This window comes from Rhea pennata, chromosome 13, assembly GCF_028389875.1.
Source record: "Rhea pennata isolate bPtePen1 chromosome 13, bPtePen1.pri, whole genome shotgun sequence".
NCBI lineage: Eukaryota > Metazoa > Chordata > Aves > Rheiformes > Rheidae > Rhea > Rhea pennata.
The window spans coordinates 15,886,934-15,897,444 of record NC_084675.1 but is presented as its reverse complement, the minus strand read 5'-3'; positions in this window follow the sequence as shown (position 1 = coordinate 15,897,444).

Genomic DNA, 10,511 nt, shown 5'->3' with positions numbered 1-10,511 from the left:
AGCATGTATGCTGCACCTGTACTTGTCTTCAGCAGCTAGATAGGTCTTAGTGGTTTATTTTCTTAGGAAAACAAACTGGGAGTCCATTCCCATTGAAGGGACTGGAACACCTCTCATATTAAGAAAGGCTGAAAAGTTGCAATCGTTTAGCCTGGAGAAGAGAAAGCTTAGGTACAGGCAAGGGAAATTTTATCAGAGTATAAATATCTGACAACAGGGTGGAAAGAAGTTGGAGCGAGATTCTTCTTCTCAGTGGTGCCCAGTGACAGGACCAGAGGCAATGGACACGGACTGGAACACAACAAGTTCCTCTGAACATAAGGGGGGGATTCTCCCCCCCCCCCCAAAAAAAAAAAAAAAAAGGGCAGGGGGGAGTGAGGGTGCCTGAGCTCTGGAACAGGTTGCCCCAAGAGGTTGTGGAGTCTCCATCCTTGGAGGTATTCAAAACCCCAACTGGGTTTATTTACTTTATAAAGTATTTTCTCCAGATATTTTTGCTTCTTTATAGAATTAAGAAGGTAAGTCAACAATTTATTGCCCATAGTTTTATTTATTTTTTTCAATGACTGCTGACATCATTGCTTGGCAGACTGATCTTAAAAAGATTAGAAGGTAATGCTGTGGTAAAATAAAACATCCATTTCCCAGAAAAAAAATATTTTCTAGTGCACGTTTAACAAATATCACTAATGAAGGAGAACATTAGTCATTTAAATCCCTTGTACTGAAGTACTTTAAGTAACTAAATCTGCAAAGCATCGAGAAAGAATCATTTTACTGAAAAGATCTAGTTTTAATGCCAGTAATTTAGTAGATCAAGTGAATACTTCCTGAAATAGTATTCTGCAGTCATTTTAGAATTTTGAAAGATGGTGATTAATGTTAAATAGTAGTAAAATCAAGTAAATAAAACAAATATCTGAGAATGAGGTGCTCAAATATATTCCTCCCCCTTCCCCCAAAGGAAACATGAAAATGACCTGACCGCTGGTTCTTTTATTTCTGTGTTGATCCTCAGATACTTTTAAGCTCTTTGAAGTAAAAAGACAATAGCAAAAGACAGTGTTCTCCATGAACTCCTGGTGTCAAATAAGCCTATTGTAGCACAACTAAAGGAATAGTAGGCCCTGATTCACTATTGTGCCATTTCACCAATTTCAGCTTAAGATAGGAGTAACACTGTAGTAAAAGGCAGCTCATATTTTTATTTAAATTAAAATCTCTAATATTCATCAAATATTTATATGAATATAACAAATAACTGTAGCAACACTGCATAATAAAGATGAAAGAGAAATTAACCTTGTGAATTTTTAAGCTGAAGAATGAAGACCATTACATTAATAAGACTTAATTATATCATTAAATATTTAAAACTATGTCTTCTAATAAATGTTGTTTTTGTTTAACATATTTCTTTTTTATCTGTTGCTTTTGTAAAAACCCTTTAAGGATGAACAAAAAGCCCAGCAGAGGGTTAGCAGCCCTCCTAGTAACCTTTTTGATAGCCATGCAATTACAGATAAAGTGAGAAGGGAGCCATATGCTACCTCTTCAAGTCAAGGTCAACCTTCAGGACAAAACAAGCTGCATTTCCACAAGCCTCAACTCCCTGCCTGAAAAGGCTGCATCTTTGCTGAAGTTTTTTTATTCAGTCATTCCTTTCTTTCTCTAGAATTAGGCTTGGCTACATCATGGTAATGGAATAAGTTAGGCTACCATGAATAAAGCTCATTGCTATTCATGTTTCTACCATACCATTTAACATCTAACCCTACAGAAAGGGTAAGGGAAAACGTTCAGTCATCAGATTCTCTCCCCGCACTGACCAGTTCTCCCTTCCATGACTTACAGGACTCAGGTGCAAGAACAATTGAAAACTATCGGGAAATCTTCAGGAAAGTCAGTGTCTTGCAAGCAAGAGAAAAGGTCCGTTCACTTAAAGGAGTGGTGGTACAAGCTTTGCAAAGAATGCCTGTCCACTCCATCAGCCCATGGTGATATCGGATTCTTTTCTTGATTCATCTCTGCTTATTTTCTGTAGATTTGTACCACTGTTCTACAAGGACAGAAATCAGAGAGGTAGGGTAAAAAGCCACTGAATCAAGCCAAGTGCCAGGCAACAATTCAACCCATACCAAACAGAATACAATTCTGTCAGGAAGAAATTCCAAAACTTTTGATGTCTTGTTATACCTATGGTACCTCAAAATAAAATACATGTCTATTCAGCATAACTGTGATTTTTATTTCTGCCTTTGCTGTATACAAACACTAACAGATCAAATTAACTTATCAGCATTTCAGAGTTAGCACAGAGGGACTACAATTTAATGATCCTTTAGTGTAATTTCTCTTCCTTTGCAAGCATATAATATGATGCCCTATCTGCTTAGCTATTGTGTTTTCAACTAAGTCATTCTTTGTTTACCATAGTAATACTGTTTTTGATTTCTTCCCTAAAAATCCTTTGTTTCTTCATTTTTGTAATATTCTTGTCTTCTGTAGATTGTTTTGTTGCTATGATTGTCTTCCCACTATCCTTCACTGTTTTCCACTCATCTATCAGTCATCACCCATACTGTAATTACAGAAATGTTATTTTCTAGTAGACAGATGTATAAGGTTGCTTACAGAAGTACTGCCATTATGCAGTGCAAATACTGTGCAGAATTTTAAAGAATCAGATGAATCAATTGTTAGTAAACATATTCCTGAGAGTTATCAAAAGAAAGATTGGACTGAATCCGGTTTACTTGGTTACACATTGGACAACTGTCACCTAAAACTAAGTAACATTTTTGTTTGACAGTTAAGAGTGCAGTGTAGATGTAAAGTCTTCCAATTAAAATGCATGATACTGCAAATATAAACAAGTATAAACAAATTCCATTAGGTATAGCTAACAATCACACTGTTAAAGTGTTCTCCTTTGAGTGTGCAAGTAAAACAATGTAAAAAGCAAACAAGCATAGAGCTTTAACTTCAGTACCTTTCTAGTAAACGACTTCCTGGAAATACAGTATCAAATTATTTGAAATAGTTGCAGAAAAGTGAGATTTTCAGCAGCATCATATCCTGCCACCTCATTTAACTAAGGCTCAAGAGGCAGCAGAAATAACAGGGGACTTCTACTAGTGTTATATTTTTGATAAACTGTAAAGTTTTCACAATAAAGCATTTGTTACCAACTTACAAAGTACAGAAGAGAGAGAGAGAGAGAGAGAGAGAGAGAGAGATATGACAGCATGCCTGCAATTAAAAAGCTTAATCTGTAAAACAAATAAATAACAGTTTATCTGTGAAGTACAAGGTAAAGCAGTTTTCCCAAGCACGCATGCAAACCAGCATAGCGGAGAATGCTGAAAGTTCCAGGGCAGCTGCGTATCAGCTGCATGGCTGCTGAAACACATCCCCAGGTGAAATTTTAAATGACATACGGTGTTACGTACAATCAAAAGTGTCCACTGCCATATCCTCTTATGCTGGTTAAGTTGACAAAGAAAATGCAAACATCCTGTCAGCACTGAGAGGAATGCTGGAACTGAGTCAAAAGTCTCCTGTATGGCAACACTGCCTTTCTGATCGATCTCAATGTACATGGAAGACTGTCTGCAACATGCCCAAAATGCTCTTTCCTCCCCCAAACTAGCCTCATAATTAATACACATGGGCACAATTATATAGGTGGAGGTATGCAAACATACATAAAGACTGCTTATACTGCAGAGGTTTGCACATGCTCAGTATATTGTAGGATCACTTCTGAAAAATCTGCTTGTACTGCCATCACCGGGAGGAAGACAGGATATATCGCTTGCTTAATAGTTCAGTCCAGACGTGTTTGGATGGGTGTGTGGTTTTTCACACAAAGCTCTCTTGAAGTGCCTTCGGACAGACTTTTAGTCTCCAAGATACAGTTCACAGCACACCCTCACCCTGAGTTATCTCATACATAATTTAGATGTTTAATGCAAAGTAAAGCTAATGTTAACAATACATATTTTTGAGGACTGACAGTATAATGCTTTATTTCCTAAAGGAATAACTGGAGTGATCCATAAGCAAATACAAACCCAAGTAACACTGTCTGAACAGATATAAATTGTGTTCATCCTTGAGAAATCTTAGAGTAGATGTATCCTTTCCTCCTCCTCATCTAGGCAAAGTGCAATTTACTATGTGGTTTTCTTTCAGATGAGGTATTAAAAGCTGCAGTGCACTCTACTCCATATTAGTATTAATGATACCTTTGGAACTGTGATATCTTTGATAAGTATTGTGCGTTACTGAATGATGGCTCTTTCTAGCCTAGAAAGGCACTCTGTCTTAGCAGGTTTGCATTTGCAGAGAGTGGAGGCCCCTAGAATATTCTGAAGTTACAAATTCTCTATTAATATAAAATAACATATCACAATATTATTAAAGTTGAGATAGTAAGACCCTCTAAAGTCACCCTAAACTTTCTTCGCCCATGCAGGAAATTATTAGATATTATCCTAGCTTAGTTTGGGAGACTCTTTATTGCTATTCATTCTCAGAGTTAGTAGAATAGAATCCACGTAAGTAGGAGTAGGGACAGTAAAATCATCTTTCAGTTCTTTCTCTTATATACTTGCTGCAAAGGCCCAAAATTCATTTATCATCACTCAGAAGCGGCAATTCTGGAAAATGCATGACTAATATCTTCATGGCAAAAAATAAAGGGACATCTTACACATATGCAAATATAGATGATACTAACACCAACATTCTGTTCAAAAGGATTTAGGAAAGGAGAATTAAAGGAAAAAACATTAACTCAAAGTTCACTCTTTGTCATGGCTTTTTTTTTAACATGTGTTACAGCCTGGTATATATAGTAAATGCATGTTACATAAAGAACAGAATTTCTTCTATCATAGTAGCAATACTTAAAATAATTTTTCACAAGAGCATACTTGCGTCCTGCTACAAGCTTTTACCTACACCATCTGTAGTGTTAGTTCTGGTTAAGAGTAAAATAGGTTGGAGACAAAGGGGAAAAATTTCACGGGGGATAGGAAATGTGATGGTTGTTAGGAACTGAAAGCTATGAACAACTCAGCTGCAGTGGTCAATGCAATCAGTTCAATTTCTAGTGGTGAGCTGTTCACTTTGAAAACCATTTTTGCACTAGCACTGGGCATCTGTCATCTTGACAATCTCAGTAAAGACAGCAAAGACTAGACTGGACTGATGGCTCAACTCCTCAGTCTCAGGAGCTGCCTCTTGAGGTCAGGTTTGAGAAGCACTGGCAGGGCAACATGAAAAACAATCCCCGCTGCTGCCCACGCTGAACCTGTGCTATGAATAGAGAACTTCATTCTCAAGGCTTGTCAATCTGTCACCATGAAAAAATATAAAAGAAAATTAAAAGGTTATGATGTTATCTTCTCCAAAAATAGGATTTCAGTCATCCCGGAGGAGTGCTGTGCTTGGATGTTTTCAGTCAGTCTGAAGTCTGCCCACTGTCACCAGTGCTGAGCTTCCTTTTGGTACTGCCAAAGGTCACAAAGCATCGGGGGAATACCTCTATTTTCATGACTATAAGAGAGCCTCAGGTTTAATGTGAAAGAAGAAAGAACTGAAACAATCTTTTTGTTTCTCTTTGCTATTGTTGACAACAGTAAAACACTAGTGCCTTTCATTACTCAGCTTTATTTTAAGTCTAACAGCAAAAGACCAAAGGTTAGTTCCTGAAGAACGGATGCTGCTGACTAAACCAATCATTCAGGTAGCCTGGTTTCTTACATTTCTGAGCAAACATGGAAAAGAAAGGATCACTGATTGCCAGGGAGAAAAGAATTTGTAAAAACAACCTAAGGGAAAAAAAGATGATGATTTGTAAGCCTCGAATATTTAACTTGCAAGAGCAAAAAAAAAAAAAAGTTAGCGAATCCCAATTAGTTTAGCCACTTTAAACTGGAAGATCCTCTACTACAAAAGCAGAATAAAGAACTAAAATCAGTTTTCAGGGCGAAGCAGACGATAGTAACGAAGAGTCTGATCCCTCAAGGTGCTGAATGCCACACAGTAGTCTGAGCACAGAGTGCTCAGCACTTCTGGGGGTCAAGCCTTTGCACTTTGGCATTTGTGATTCAGTCTCTATAGATTAGGATTGATCTCTCCTGTCTCTGTATACAAAAAAACCCCACAAATTTCAACCTTGAATTTGTCATCCAAACTTGGAATGCAGCCAAAGTAGTGGAGGCAGAATCCCCTTGAGAAGACAGACAAAAACAACAAAAATCAAATCATACACAAACTACAGAGGTCAGTATTGATGTATTGAATAGAAACAGTGGATTTTGATATAGCAAGGACTTGCATATGCAATTTGATTTTTATCCAAAAACTAAAAGCAAGTGTAATCATTTTTTTCCTGAAATGCAGAATTGCATCTTTTTTAAAGCAGATACTCTGAGGATATTTTAATATCCTTTTAGACTTTGAAATGCACGAAGACATGTTTGAAAGCAGTGCAGTTATAGAAGACAACTTTCTTATTCTATGTCAGTATGATAATCTTGCTTCTACTATCCCTCTGTGTTGTTTATGGGAAGAGAAGGAGTTACCAGCACCTTGAAAGTTGTACAGAGGAAGCAAGCTATACTGAAGTTAGGAGTGGCACCCAAAGACTCTCTAGAAAGAGAGATAACTAAGTGCTCAACTTTTATATTTCACAGCAAAACAAATGAGTTTGGGTTGGTGCTGTTTATTAATTTGAACTCAAAATATTGACTCACCTAAAGCAAAAACAAACTGAAGCATGCTACAGAATTTGTGTTTCCTCAGAAGCATGCAACTCTTTCAAATTCACTGAGGGTGAGGAAAACAAACCACAGAATGATGCTTCAAATTTTTATGCTTAAGCATAATTCATGACAATGTGTCCGTTGTGTATGATTTCCTTATTTTTAACACTAGAGTCATGCGCAATGCTAGAGAAAGACCCCAACTTCCCAGCAGCTAAATCTCAAGTCCTAGACATTTAAACTTCAGGCCCACAAAATCTCAGGCTATAATTTTGAAAATCAGAAGTGGGAAACCAAGATACAACATACATTATATGTAGTAATATTGAGGATTAAAAAAAAAAAAAAAAAAAAAAAAAAAAAAAAAAACCACGAGAGCAAGAGTCTCAACCTGGGAGAAATACGGTAGACTGTATCCTGTACGCCCTGAAGGGAAGTGCGGGAAAGTTGATTGCTCCATCAGTGACTATGTTGGTTATACATACACCTACCAAGAATGTATTTTATTATCTAATATTTATTACTTTTGACAGTCACAGGTGTTCCTACTTCAAAAAGATTATAGCAAATGCCCCTAACTGTGTGACATCTGGACCCTGTCATCACACTAACAAGAGGTAGCTTTTGCCACTAGGCTCTGCTCTGGCAGATGCATTTTTACTGCCACTGTTCATTTCCTTCCCTGTTAAAATGCAAAACATTAGCTTTTACTTACAACTAGACATAACCTGTTTCTTTTTTTTTTTTTTGCTGTCTTTACACCATGTAGTTAGCCAAACCCTTATATGCTGTTAGTCCAATCAAAGAAGTGTTTAATTTCACTTTGGTAGAGTACTGTGTCAGAGTCTCAAAAGGTGTAAGTTAAAATCTATAGAGCTATTATGATCAACACTGTTAAGCATTCTAAACATGCTTCCCACAATTATTAAAAGAACAATTAATTTTTTTAAAAGTCAGAAAATAATAAGACTTCTGGGCAGCTACAGAGAGAATAAGTCAAGCTGGCCAAACTTATTCTACAGAAAATATTTTTCATGAAAAATTTCAGTAAAATGTTTTTGGAACTTGGTGTTTCTGGAATCCTTCAAGTTGTTAAGTGAAACTAGTATTTTAACTCTCAAAGATCAGCTTCATGTAGCATCCCCTGCATTCCTAAGGGCTGTGGAGGCATGCACCAGGGAGCTCAGGTCTTCCAGAGCATTGTCAGTTGTTTTTTTCCTGCTGCCTAGTGGCAGCTCTGTGCCAGCAAACCAGAAAGGCTCTGATGTTTCCACCCTGGCTCAGTCTGCATGACTTCTTTGCACTATGCTCCAAAAGCCAATCTGAGTGCTCCCAAGTTCCTGAGCCACAACCGAAAAACAGAGTTGAGAGCCTGAACTTTGACTGGAGTATCTGGGCACCCCAGGCCCCTTGCAGAATCTGAGGAGTGCCACCCCTACAAATCCCTGCTCCAGCAGAGATTCTCCAAGGCTACTGGAAGACCACACCTCTTCGGTACAATTCATGGCTTCTGGAACCTGCAAGTCCTGACATTCCTAGCTGTCTCTCCATGCCAGGAGAACAAAACCCCTGGCATGCAAGGACCTCCCTGAATTTAGGGATTTAATCTCCAGAATAATCTCACACTGACCGAGACCTCCGAGCTCGGATCGGCGACACCTCAAGGCCACCTGTCTGCAGAACACAACGCAGCAAGCAGAGCTTTCTCAGCCGATCACCAGGAAAGCAGACGCTCACTGTCACTCAGTGAGGCCTACCGGATGCAGTATGGCAAGGGCGTCTTTGCTGGACAGGGAAAAGCTGGACAGCTTTTCTCTGATGAAATCAGGTTTGTTGGGAAGTGAATATGATAGAAGACGTCCACAGATTTTTGCAAGAGAATTTTACTTACTTTATTACCCCTTGATAAAGGAAACTAGAATATACGCATACTGCAAAGAACTCAGTTGTATGCAGCAAAATCTGCAACACAAACGAGACACTCGTCTAATAGGTACAGAGTTTTACTCTTCACTGGCAGAACACAAAAGCAGTATAGACAACAGGCCTAAAATCTACACAAAATCCAAAGTGATCTCAACAAGCTCAAGCAAATACAGAATGACAAACAGCACTAGCTCAGCAAAAAAAATATGGAAGAAAGTTTAACTAAACAAAATACTAGTTTGTATATTACTAAAAATTGCATGTAGATATTTAAGAGTCTGAACATCAAGGAGTCAGCAAAATAGCACAGGTCTAGAAAAAAAATCTTATGTAATGCATTAATATCAACCTATATCAGGTTAGACAACCTATATTCACAAGGAAATAAGTTCTAACTGGCATTTTTCTGATATTCTTCCCATATTAAATTATATAAAGAATTTTTTACTTCTGTCCAATTCTATAGGAAATTAGAACCTGTGATTATCACTTGCCTAATGGCATCAATGTTAAAAATTAAAGGCTTTGAAAAATGCCTAGCATGCATCTCAGCCATATTTCAAACTCTTAGAAAATAATCCATTTTTGGCAGATCATCTGACAAGTTCACAACTTTTGATCAAGCCTTAAATTATGTGTCATCAGTATTCTTTTGTTCATTCCATACCTATCAATTTTATTCATCAAAATCTAGGACTGTTTAAAATGTGGAAAAAGTTTGGCATGTTGTGTGGGTCATTTATGGAAATCAGGAAGATGATTTAGCATTAATATACATGAAAATGACTAGAAATTATGCATCACAAATCCAGATCAGTATGAGCTTTTTAAAATTCCGCTGTATAATACAAAGTATTCTCATTGAGGGACAGAAAAATTCAGGTAAAAAAGATAATTACAAAATGGAAATCTAGCAAAGTTGAAGTTAGGTAGTATATTAAAGTTATTCTCATCACAGCAGGATATTGGTAAATAAGACTTACACCTATGAATATTAATTTTAAATGCAAAATCTAACATTTCTACTTTAAATGCAAACTATCATGTCTCCTTTGTGTTTCTGAGTTCTGCTAAAATTTACTGCAGAACTGTAACATAACTGACAATCACTTCTTTTCAGAAAAGTAAAGCAAAGAACAGTCACTACATTAACTGAAAACAAATGCAAACACTATTTTCATGACTTGGAACAGCTGGAAAGAGACATTTGGAAAGCAAGTGTCTTCTCACTGTAAGTAGGACAATCAGACCCTGCCCTTCAGGACAGGGACCTCTGCAGAGAGCGCAGCAGCTGTTCTAAATACTTACAGTGACTGTATTATGGGAGAAGCTAAACTCATTCTTTCAAGCATTTGCTATATTTCAAGTTTTACAGGAAGATTAACAAACTGAATGCTCAGTGGGTGAAGACAACAGTCTATCTGTGCTTGAACAAATTTGTACTTTGTGTTTTTTTTTTTTTTATATATATATATATATATATATATATAGCTCAAGTGCATCTTTTGCATTCAAATTCAGATGCAGCCATGCTACCTGTAGTTGCACAGTTCAGATAAGGCTGTCTCTCCCTTTAGCACAATACTTGCTACTGCCTGTACCCGAGTTACCCCATTTTGTGATCTAGTTGCAGAGATTTTATTGCATGACTAAAACGGAGCTGCTTGGGTGCAGCCACAAACCAGCCCAAGATGAACACAAATTCAGGCCTTCTCTGACCCTGCGATTAGGTGAGAATTCTGTATGAAGATTTTTCTGAAAGCAAGAATTGAACTTGGACAAAGGCCAGAAGATGATAATTCACTTGGA